The 12,206-nt window shown below is 43.6% G+C and overlaps 1 long non-coding RNA gene across 3 annotated transcripts; it reads right to left on the minus strand.

The window, feature by feature from the left end:
• Positions 1 to 290: 290 nt before the first annotated feature.
• Positions 291 to 12,202, minus strand: LOC134480346 (uncharacterized). 3 transcript variants are annotated; one of them, XR_015629439.1, is made up of 3 exons: positions 11,968 to 12,202; positions 11,091 to 11,206; positions 9,449 to 10,268 (listed from the first exon to the last, which is right to left on the minus strand). It is a non-coding gene; the product is annotated as an uncharacterized LOC134480346 (long non-coding RNA). The 3 variants fall into 3 exon arrangements; XR_015629438.1 differs by lacking the exons at positions 9,449 to 10,268; positions 11,091 to 11,206 and adding an exon at positions 291 to 594; XR_015629437.1 differs by lacking the exon at positions 9,449 to 10,268 and having other exon boundaries at positions 11,032 to 11,206.
• Between the last annotated feature and the right edge of the window lie 4 nt (positions 12,203 to 12,206).

The raw sequence follows: 12,206 nt of genomic DNA on the forward strand, positions 1-12,206 counted from the left end.
GAGGTCAGGAGGGAGCCTGTGCCTGCCCCTGAGGGTTACACACTAGACCTAATTGAGAACAGAGTACTTACTGTTCTTTCTTTGCTGAGCAGGGCCAGCTGCCAGCTCAGAGCCACCCAGCTCTGAGATGCCCAGCTGGGCAGATGCCTCCAGAACCCCGCCAACTAGGTGTGGGAGCACCAGCAACCAGTTGCTCTCTTTCCTGGTCACAAGGTCAGGAGGAGAGAGCAAAGAATGTGATTAATCTGCGGTTAGAAATATCAAACTTCCCAGACAGGTTCCACCACAAGATTTGGAGTTTAGAACTTTATTTTGTTCGAGAAAAGGGGCTGAAACCAGCTAAAAGTTGGGCTAGCAGCGGCTCAAAGACCAAACCCAGGAAGGAGGAGGAATTTATCCTCGCTACAGATGCAATGCTCTGCTAGAGGTTTGCAGGCAACAAGAGGCAAGGCAGTCACCAGACTGTTCTCAGAGCTTTGTGGGAATAACCGGAGCATCACAGCTTCCTGGAGTAAGGCGACAGCTGCAGGAAGCCCGAACTTTCTAGAAAGATTATCACTGCACACCAATATGAGCCCAGGCAGTGGTTTCTTCCTGCAGTGGGAAAAGTAGTCAACACATACATTTTAGAAAAACACAGAGAGAAAGTTGTCTTTGGGTGAGAGGATTGTGGGAGGATTTTACTTTCATTTCTGTATATTTCTAGAGCATGCAAAGACCGTGCACATCTTTAAAACTGAGGGCTGGGGGGATGAATTATGTGGGCTGTGAATGTCCACTGGCCTTGTGGCTGGGGTTTGCTGTGTGCACTGGTGCTGGAGAGGGAATCACTAACGGACATATTTCCTCATTGACATGAACAGCAGAACAGAGACCATCCTGGTAAAAGCCTGCCCTAAAGAGGAGGGCTGGCACTCTCTAACTGCTCCGGTGACTTGCCACCAGCTCCCCTCCTGGGTATGATGTTATTTAGCCATGGTCTTAGCTCTGCACACATGCTATGCTACAGACATATTTGCCATGACAGTGTGCTTGCTTCTCTTTGTTAACCCCCTCAACCCTTGCTTTGTCTGCCTCACAATCTTTGTCTTCCTTCAGTCTTCAGTTACCGAGGTCAGAGATGTAATGTGTGGAAAAACACAAAAACCGAACCAAACTTAAACCAAATGAGAAAGCTGTATGCTGCAGACTCAGCCGCATCCTTGTATTGGAAAGTCATCACTTTACCAGTCTTTCCACACTGAGAGCTGGACCAGTTAGGAGTAGGAGGGAATTACGTGTCAGGTACCTTTCCACATCAGTGTATGTCACAGACACGAGTGGCAGAAGACCAAGGCCAAAAATGAACACAAGTACAAGGTCTGGAGATGAGTTAAGGTCACTGGCACCTTTGGCTCTTTCTGTGCACATGCTCCACCATTTAGGGGCACCGGCTGGCACAGAGGGAGTGCCAGCTAGGTACCATGTTGCTGGTGGTAGTCTTTTTCCATGCACACCATTGCAACGCAAGTGAGGAATGGTACTCTACGACCAGCGTGAGGTGGGGAGAAAATTTTAAGTATGGATGCCCTCTACTGAGTACAAGGAAGTTCACGCTATGCTTTCCTAGGATGCTATGATCACTGGCAGGAATGTCTTAAAGCCTGGTCTCTGGTCCTCAGCATCAGATGTCTCATACATTTGCAACAAAACATTCAATTCTTTCTTTCTTTTTCCATTTCTTTCTTTCTTTCCTTCTTTCTTTCTTTCTTTCTTTCTTCATTCATTCACTCATTCATTTTACATCTGGATTGCTGCCTCCTCCTCCCAGTCCCCTCCACACAGTCCTTCTCCCCATCCCCCTCATCCTCTTCTCCTCTGAGAAGATGGTTCCCTCCTGGGTATCTCCCCACCCTGGCACATGAAGTCACTATAGGACCAGGCATATCCTCTCTCACTGAGGCCAGACAAGGCAGCCCAGTTAGGGGGAACAGGATCCACAGACAGGCATCAGCTTCAGGGACAGCCCCTGTTCCAGTTGTTGGAGGACCAACCTGAAGACCAAGCTCCACAACTGCTACGTATGTGCAAGGGGCCTCGTTCCAGCCCCTGCATGCTCTTTAGTTGGTGGTTCAGTCTCTGAAAGTCACCAAAGTTCTAGGTTAGTTCTATTGGTCCTCCTGGTAGTATTGCTAACCACTCTGGGAGCCCCAATCCTTCCCTCAACTCTTCTACAAGATTCCCGTTTCATTCAGCTGCTGGATGGAGCCTCTCAGAGGACAGTTATGCTAGGCTCCTTTCTGCAAGCATAACAGAGTATCATTAATAGTGTTAGGATCAGATGTGGGGAGTCAGGAGAGAGGCTAGAGGGCTATGTGAATGATTAGAAATCAGTGGCTTGAGGGGGTGGGGACATGGGGGGGCATCTCTGGGATGTACCAGAGACCTGGGATTGGGGAGGCTCCCAGGAGTCTTGGGGTGGGGTGACGTTAGCTGAGATTCCTAGGAGTGGGGATATGGAACCTGAAGTGGTCACCTCCTGTAGCCAGGCAGAACCCCCCAGTGGAGGAACGACACCAATGCACCTACACAACTTTTGACCCTAAATTTGTCCTCTCTATAAGAAATTCAGGAAGAAAGATGGAGCAGAGACTGAGGGAACGGCCAACCAATAACTGGCCAACTCCTCCCTGGTCCATCCTCTCGGCTCTCATCTCTCTACCCACCCCACCTTGATTTTCTTCTTCTTAAACCATCCATCAGCCTAGTATGTTGCTCAACTACTCTAGAAGTGGGACTTGGCCCCAAGTATGGTTGACCTGCCAGGGCTTATACCACTAAATAAGACTTACCCCACTCGGCAGCTACGAAATGCCAATAGCCCCTCAACTTGTGGTAGGACATCATGCCCACCTCCCATTTCCTACCTCCATGCCAGGATCTTGTCTGACTTGATCTGCTCAGGCTTTGTGCAGGCTGTCAAAATCACTGCAAATTCATATAAGCATCTGCCCTGCTGTGCCTGGGAAATAGTTTCCCCGAAGTTTCCCACAATCTCTGGAACTTAAGATCTTTCAGCTCCTTCCATCAATACCTGAGGCTTTGAGTGTTGTGTATGTCCCGTAGAGGGTTGAACACTTCACACCTTCTTATTTGTGGGTTGTGCAATTGTGGGTTCCTGTGTGAATTGTGAACTAGAACAAGAAGTTTCTTCACAGAGGGTGTGGAGAAATGTACTGGTTTATAGGTATAGATACAGTCATTAGGAACTGTTTTCATTCTATGTCCACTTAGAATAATTGTCGTAAGTTTTCCCTTAGGTCTCAAGACCTATCTAGCCTCAGTACCAAGTATAGATTTTATCTCATAGAACAAGGCTTAGATCTAAACAGGAAGCCATCAGTTTCATAACCTCTAGATATGTCACTAGTAGATGTGTCACTAGTGCACCAGTGGACACATATTGTCAGGTCAGCTGTCATTGTGGTTTGCAAGGTTCACAACTGGGTGATTGATGACAACTTTACTTCTGTGGTAGTGTGCTACCACACCATGAAAGCTAGGGGGGATGGGATGTGAAGTGTCCATGTGAGTATCAGCTATATTCATGTTCTATGACTCATGAACATGGTCTTTTCAGGAAGAGTATATTACCATCAAGTTCTGATGGGTTATCAAGACCATTGCCAATAGCCTGTATTATTTGGGGTTCTATGGGGCTCCATTGTCCAATGACTGAGAAGAAGGAAACATGTTCTGGTGGGTGCTGGGATTTTAATTTGCTAGCATGTACAAACTAGTTGTAGGCATCATATTCTTGCCCACAGTATCCAGCACAGATCAGGCACTCAGCAGGGAACAGATGAGGGAATGACCTGTGCACTCATCAGGGATTAGTTGGAAAAACATAGTGTCGAAGATGTAAAAGTTCTGTTCTCAACTGGATGAACTGCAGTCTGCATGGAACAGAAATGTATTCAGAGAAGGCACTGTGACTACAAGACTGCCCCGACATTCAGACAGTGTCTGACGTACCCAAGAAGCAGGTGTAGACATGCCTTAGACAGTCATTCAATGGAGCACAACACAATTTGACAGCAACATGGCACAGTCATGGGAGGCAGCCAGTTTCTAATTAGAAATTAAGACGTTAACAAAAGCTTCTTATATATAAAGTTCAGGGATGACTTCAATAATCTCTGAGGTTCTTTTTGACATGAACTTTCTTTAGTCACCCAAGAAGTTTACTATCCCTTAGGAGTCACCATTGTGGGGAGTACCCCGTCCTGAGGGAAGAACTGTCTTTATATTTCTTCTGGGGTTGTTCTAGACATGTTGAAGATTTCCAGAAGAATGTGTATGGTGAGTAACGGTTGAAAAGTGTGGTGACAGAGCAAGAATTCACATTCTGGAAACATGTTCTGGTGGGTGCTACCATATCTTCAAACTAAATACACCTAATTTAGGGTTTTTATAAAAGGGGGGGCAAAAAGGGGGCTGGAGAGATGGCTCAGCAGTTAAGAATACAGTCTGCTCTTCCAGAGGACCACGATTTAATTCCCAGCACCCATAGGGAAGGTCACAACTGTCTATAACTCCAATTCCAGGGTATCTGACACCTTTTTACAGACATACATACAGGCAAAACACCAAATGCATTACACACATACACACACTTCAAAGCATTGTGGAATTTCTAAGTTAACTTTAAGCATGAGGTATGTCTGTGAAGGACGATCTGCTGCTCTGAACTGTATTTACACAAAGCCACTTTTTCCAGAAGACACTTGGTTGACATAAAAAGTAAAAATCAAAGGAAGAAAATGAAAATTGGAAAAAGGTTCAACGATGACACCATGTCAAGAATCTGTGTCGACATGTTCAGAGACAATGGGTAAATACCCAGGTGAGTTATCAGAGTCTCTCCTTTGGTTGCTCAAATGTTCTCTCACCTGGGCATGTTTAATGTGTCACACAGCTTTGCAGGATGGCCCTCAGGTTTCCGTTGTCTAGGGGACTATCAGAAACTTCAAGAGGTTAGTATGCCTACAGTCACATAACTAGTTTTAGCAGAATCCATAATTAAGATTCTTTAAAAACAAATCAAAACATGGCTTTTGAAACTGAACCAGAAGCTATGGGGAACATGCTTTAGTGGCTTGCTCTGGTGCTCTAGAGCTTTCTAATAGCACCCAGGACCACCTGTGCAGAACTCACAGAAGACTGGGCCCTTCCATATCACCTATCAACCAAGACAATGCCACACAGATAGGCCCACAAGCCAGCGTGAGTAGAGTGGTTTTTTGTTTGTTTGTTTGTTTGTTTCTTTTTTCTTTTTTTCGGAGCTGGGGACTGAACCCAGGGCCTTGAGCTTGCTAGGCAAGCGCTCTACCACTGAGCTAAATCCCCAACCCCCCCCCCCCTTTTTTTTAATCAGAGGAGCTGCTCTCTTCTCAGATGACTCTGGTTTCTGTCAAGTTCACAAAAGCTAACCAACAAAATGGCCATACACAAGCAGAGGAGAGAGGCCCTCAAAGCTTACTGGCACTTTCATCTTAAGACTTTTAGCCTTTGAAACTGTTCAGCCATCTCAACTGTTCAGAGAGAGAGAGAGAGAGAGAGAGAGAGAGAGAGAGAGAGAGAGAGAGAGAGAGAGAGATCTGAGGGGAAATGTGAGTGAGCAAATAACATGGAAATAAACACGAAGTTCAAGAGTTGCCGGGGAGATGGATGTCTGGAAATTACTGGGTGACCCTAGCAAAAGTCTGGAGATGATAACTGTCATTTATTTTACTGTTGCAGTAATACAATACTAGGACCAAAGTGACTTATGGCAGAAAGAGTGTATCTTGGCTTGCAGTTCCAGAAAGAAAGGCTATAGTGTTTGGGGAGCCATGGCAGCAGGCAGCTGAGGGATCATAGCTTTAACCACACACAGAGAGCAGAGAACGTGAACTAGAAGTAGGCTGAAGCTACGAACTCTTAAAGCTCACCTCTAGTGACATGCTTCCTCTAGCATGGTTGCATTTCTAAAGGTTCTGTAACAACAGTTCTTAACCTGTGGGTTGTAACTCCCAAAAGACCACTGAGAAATATCTATTTTTATATTATGATTCAGTAATGTAACAGTAACAAAATTATAAAGTAGTAACAAGTCATTTTATGGCTGGGGGTCACCACAATACGAAGAGCTATGGTAAAGGGTTTCAGTATATAGAACTGCTGTAACTTCCCAAGTATCGCCATCAACCTGGGTGCCAAGTGTTCAAATACACAAGCTCGTGAGAGATAATAAAGAAACATCTTAATGAGACAAGAGTGCCTGAGTGCCGAAGATAAATCATATGGGTGTGGAAAGTGGGAAGATACTGGTTTGGGGAGCTCATTTTGTGTTGCCACTGAATCACTAGAGACTGAACCATAAAGAGTATTAGGCTTGACTGTTGAAAAGCAACAGTTCTCAGGTGTCACACATAATTTCCCAGGTACAAATCCTTAGGGGAGGCATCTGTACCAGTTTAAATGGAAGCCATGGGATGGCTCAACATACTGGAGGAAAAGCCAAAGCATGAAAATGCATTAAGAATCACATTAATCTATCTGTACGTAAGTGACCTGAAACTGAAATACATCTTAAAGGGACACACGCATTGGGAGATTACAGGTAGGGCCCAGGGGAGGATTTATTCATTAAATAGAATTCCTTTAATGGTACTGTTAGGAAGAAATACTTATTGCAGTTCCATGGGTTAAGTGACAGGGGAGTGTCCCCAGTGAAAAGTTATAGAATAAGCAAATAACTAGAAGATATAAGTGACAAATAAAATGACAGGAATGAAGTCATTGTTTCAAAAGTCACTTTGCCAAGAGTCTTTAAATTTGAGAAGAGATACTATCTACAGCTTCCCAATGGAACATGTAACATGTTCACGGTGTAACATGGACGAAATTAGAATATGTTCTGTAGCCGGCTGTGAACGAATTCGTTTAGTAGTGTATAAAGTAAACACGTAATGGGGTTTCTTCCTACAGGGTCTTAGAATTGCTGAAGGACTAAAAGCACAGACACTGACCAGTCTTTCCATTTCTTCTTATGTGGCTTCTTGCCTAGATGCCACCAAGATCTCGACTCTACTAACTTGACCATACGTGTGGCTCCAGCACCAGCTAGCCCATTTCACAGTGTCCCGTACCCTGCTCCCCTAGGACAATGCCACACAGACATTGTCTTTTTTTTTTTCTTTTTTTTTTTTTTTTGGTTCTTTTTTTTCGGAGCTGGGGACCGAACCCAGGGCCTTGCACTTCCTAGGCAAGCGCTCTACCACTGAGCTAAATCCCCAACCCCAGACATTGTCTTTTACATCTACTTTGTTTCTCTGTGTAAACCTTTTTATATTCTTCTGTGACCAATTAGCTTTTAGGGTGTCTTATCATTTGTAACATTCTAGGTTCATTTCCTGTAGCTGAATAGCTTCTTCCTCTGTGGTGTCTCTCGTAGAGTGTTTACCTCACTTGATGGCAGAGGACAAGCTATCAATTTGATTTTCTCATCCCCACTTTAGATATAAGCAACAGGAACTCAAGTCTGTCTAGTTTTTAGATAAAAGAATTTATCAAAAGCTGGGAGAAGGTTCAGTGAATAAAACACTTGCTGCACAAATTGCCTGAGTCTAACAATCCCAGAACCCAAATGACCTGGAAGCTTCTAGGGCATTTGTAATACCTGTGCTTCTGAGGTAAGACGGGAGGGCAAAGACATGAGAACCCTTGGAAGCTCATGGGCCTAAGAGCCTGGTATATACAGCGCAGCCACAAACAACTAAGGGGCTGCCTCTTACAAGGTGTGGGGGAAGGACCAACAACCAAGCTTGTCTTCTTACTGATTCTCACATGATGTGGCACAGACAAACACACACACACACACACACACACACACACACACACACACACACAACAGCTACACAAACAACAACCACAAATTTACTGGGGCATGTAAATTACACTCAGCATGAAGTTACAAGGAAACGTGGATATAAGCAGTCAATGTTCCCAAGTGTTGGTTTCCTGTTCTTGGTTCCTCTTTCTCACCTTGCTTTATTCCCCTTTCCTTTCCTCTCCACAAGGTTGACCAGGATGACCTCTGCACTTACTGATTTCCAATGTTGACACACTGACTTTCTTAGTCAGCTCATCAAATGTTTATAGAGACTGTAGCATGTTACCATGACTGAACAAAATCTTTTGGATAGAGGAGTGGAATTATTCCAACAGACCAGGCTTCGGGCAGTTTTGACAAACTCACTCCAATTTGTCTAGTATTCTTCTGACTTTCTATTAAAAAAAGAAAACCTCCCACACCCCAAGAAAGTCCCCAATTTAGTGTCAACCAAGACAGTTGGCACCTCCAGGGTCCATTCTGGAGATGAAGGAGTACTATGGCTGGCCTCACCGAACTCTCATAGACTAAGAAGGTGCAGGCACCACACTGCAGAGATGGCTCTGTGGTGAAGAACATGTACTGCTCATCCAGGGGACCTGGATTAGGTTTACAACACCCACACAGGCAGACTGCAACTGCCTGAAATACCAGCTCCAGAGGAACCTGCAGCCTCTAGATTCTTCAGGCACCTGTCCTCACATGCATATAGTCACACACAGACACTCACATGCACACAATTAAAAATAATAGTTAAATAGTTAAATAATATAATATTTAATATTATATTAATATTTAACTATTATAAGTATATATATTAAATAGTTTTTAAAAAAGAATGAAGGTGGCAAGTTTCCATTAGAACCACAAGAAAAAGGAAGAAAGAAAGCTGGGCAAGGAAAACACCAGAATAATATCTGGTCATCTTTTCAGATTAGAGGACCCCAGAGGCAGAATCATATTCATTTTCGTTTCTCTCAGGAAGGGATGACCATGTTAATCTCTACATAAAAAAGCCTCAGAAGAAGATTTGCTCTCTCGTTTTATTAAATACTTGGGAAAATATCTCTCAGGATGAAGAAATGTCACAACAGATTATACAGGATCATTTTAAACAACGTTTCAAACCCATCACCTCTAACAGAGATTACTCAGATGCGGTATTGCTTAAAGCAAGGTAGATGGATGAGTTCATTCACTGAACTTTCAAAATCATTATGGAGCTATGTTTCCTAAGGTAGCTTTATGCCTTATAGCTACAATAAAACCTACATTATATATTTAAATATAGAAGCATTAATATATACATCAGAATCTGAACTATAACCTGCTCTCCTGAAGAGCTGAGAGTGACCCTCGGGCTTGTGTTTCATGGCTGTCTCCTTAGAACTGAGCAGTGAGCCGCTACTGTTTTTCTTTGGCCAGGGTGTGGCTTTTGCTCTGAAACCATTTTCCTGTAACTTCTGACCTAACTCCTGCCAACAATGAGTTAGGCATGAGGATTTTATTGTTGTGTTTGTTTGTTTCTTTAAATCACAAAGAGCGACATCTTTAACTCTGAAACTGAATAAAGTTATTTTAACATGTTGGGTTAATGAATGGATGGGAAATCTTGAGCTTAGTTCGTGAAAGAAAAAGAAACATTTGACGTGCTGCTTTAAATCTAATGTTGCCTGTGGAGACAACTTTAGTCCCCGTGCATTGAGCCTGGGCAGTTCTTTCTGAAGCACAGCCTTTAACTGTGACTGAGTTTGGGTGTTGCTTCTTTGCAGTCTCCAAGGCAAGGCGAGTTTAAAAGATCTCTACAAAACCCTCTTTTCAAAAGCTGAGTTGGAAGAACACAGTAAGTCAATTTACATAACAATAGCATGTTAGAAATGAAGATCAGTAGGAATGTCACATTCTTTTATCATTACATTTCCAGAAGGACCTCTCCAGTACCCACTCCATCTCTAACCTACTAAGGAAACTGTAGTTTTGGTAAATAACTCCTGCCTCCTGCTCAGCCTAGGGTGTGGATAGGAAGAGTGGCAAGGACCTGTTTTTATTTTTATTTTTTACTGCCTTAGACTTGGGCACGTGGGACAGGAAGTAGTCTAATTGAAGTGGGAGGTGACACCAATGAGAGACCAAACCCTCAAGAAGTCACTTATACCACCCAGGGCACATGAAAAAAAAAAATGGATCTTATTCCTGTAACTGCAGGTACTTAGACCCTTTACCACAGAAGGAAACAGATGCCAATTAATTTCCAGACAGAAAGGAGAGAGCGGTGCACATGAATGATGCCTCCCTCAGCAAGTTGCAAAGTCAGCGAGTGCTGAAGAGTACCTTCTCTTCTGGATTTCTTGTTCTACAAGGAAACAAATAATCCTTACCATTTACCCTTATTTGATGCAGATTTCAAGCATGTGATGAAGGAAATATAAGAGAGATAAGAGGAGTCTGGTACCAAAGGAGACCATTTTGTCCCTTTGTTCTTGACTGCTATATCTTTTTTTTTTTTTTTTTTGTAGTTGATTGATTTTTTTTAAATCTTTATTAACTTGAGTATTTCTTATTTACATTTCGATTGTTATTCCCCTTTCAGGTTTCTGGGCCAACATCCCCCTAACCTTTTCCCCTCCCCTTCTATATGGGCTTCCCCTACCCAACCTCCCCCCATTACCACCCTCCCCCCAACAATCTCGTTCACTGGGGGTTCAGTCTTGGTAGAACCCAGGGCTTCCCCTTCCACTGGTGCTCTTACTAGGCTATTCATTGCCTTGACTGCTTTATCTTAAAGCAGAGGAGATGACAGATACAGGGGACTCTGAGCCAATACACACACACACACACACACACACACACACACACACACACACACACCCCTCTTTTTATTACATGTTTTGCTCATAGAGAACTCAATTCTGTTTGGTTTTTTGTTTGTTTTTTGTTTTTTGTTTTTTTTTTTTTGAAAGCAATTGTGTCTCCAATCAGAAAGTAGCAGGATATGCAGAATCTCAGTCCCCAAATGTGGAAAAATTTAAGTTCTGCTAAACCGTGCATTACACAAACTCTTCTAGAACTCCATCTTACCCTCTTGTCCAAAACAGGCCACACTTGGAGGCATCACAATAACAAGCCACCATGACAGTGACTGTGCTGAGTGCTTTATTTGTTTTACTCGACTTACTGGGCAAGAACCCTGAGAGGTTGGTCCTTCGGAAGGACTTGCTCTGCAGATGAGGAGATGGAGTTCAAACAGGTTGAGGCACACCCCCAACATTACTCAATGCTGGCGAAGACAACCTGTGGGTCCAAGATGTCAGCTTTTGACATTTAATTGTCCAGAACCTGATGCATCCAGCTACTGGGCTCCTGGCTAAGTCTTTTAGATTTCAGGATATATAGTACATGACTTTGATATCCTTAATTTGTTTCATTACGTTGAGTATTTGGTGTAGATACGGTAATGAAAATATTCTCTGGGCTCTTGTATCTTAACAGAGGAAGCATTTAAACATGGAGCACCTTAAAATAGCTCATTAAATCCAATAAAGATTGAGTACTTCGATGTCAGGTTTATCTTTGGGCGTTAGAGGTACAAAGAAAAAAAATACTAACCTCTTTGTCAAGTATGTCTGGTCAATACAAATATTAAATATATCTCCGGCAATTCTGCTAATTAAGGTTGAGGGTGGATTATTCAGCGATGTGACTAGTACTCTTTTTAAAGGCAAGAGCATAATTTCACATTCACAGCTGTGGCAAAATTAGAAAAAAATTAGTTTGAGGACCCTAACTGACTTTTATTTGGGACTGTAGAAGCAGACATCACCTTATTATTCTAAACAGAACGAATGTGCAAATGAAATGACCAGAGGATGATTTTAAAACAGAGAGGGAATTTAAAAGGGCAGAAACATGACCAGAAAAAGTGAACTGGTTGTTTCAGAGTTTCTTTCCTTGTGCAGGTGAAAGCAGAAGGAACTTCCTCATCTTATGCCTTAAAACTGGGCACCCATAACTACGGTGATAAGAAAGGGGAATGGCCGGTGAGTGAAGCAAACCTTTTCCCCTCGGTCCAGCTCAACTCCACCTGTCTCCGAGTGGTACAATGAAAAGAACCAATGGGGAAGGGAGTCCCATTCACCACGGGTTCAGGCATCCAATCCAGGTACGCGTCTCAGACTCCACAGCCGGCCAGAAGCGCTCTCCCCAGCGTCCCGCAGCAGCTGCGCACTCGGAGCGCCCCACGCAGCGCTGGTCCGGGCCGCGGCCCGCTGGGTGGGCGTCCGCTACTGCGCAG

This window comes from Rattus norvegicus, chromosome 9 (assembly GCF_021556685.1).
Source record: "Rattus norvegicus strain SHRSP/BbbUtx chromosome 9, alternate assembly SHRSP_T2T, whole genome shotgun sequence".
NCBI lineage: Eukaryota > Metazoa > Chordata > Mammalia > Rodentia > Muridae > Rattus > Rattus norvegicus.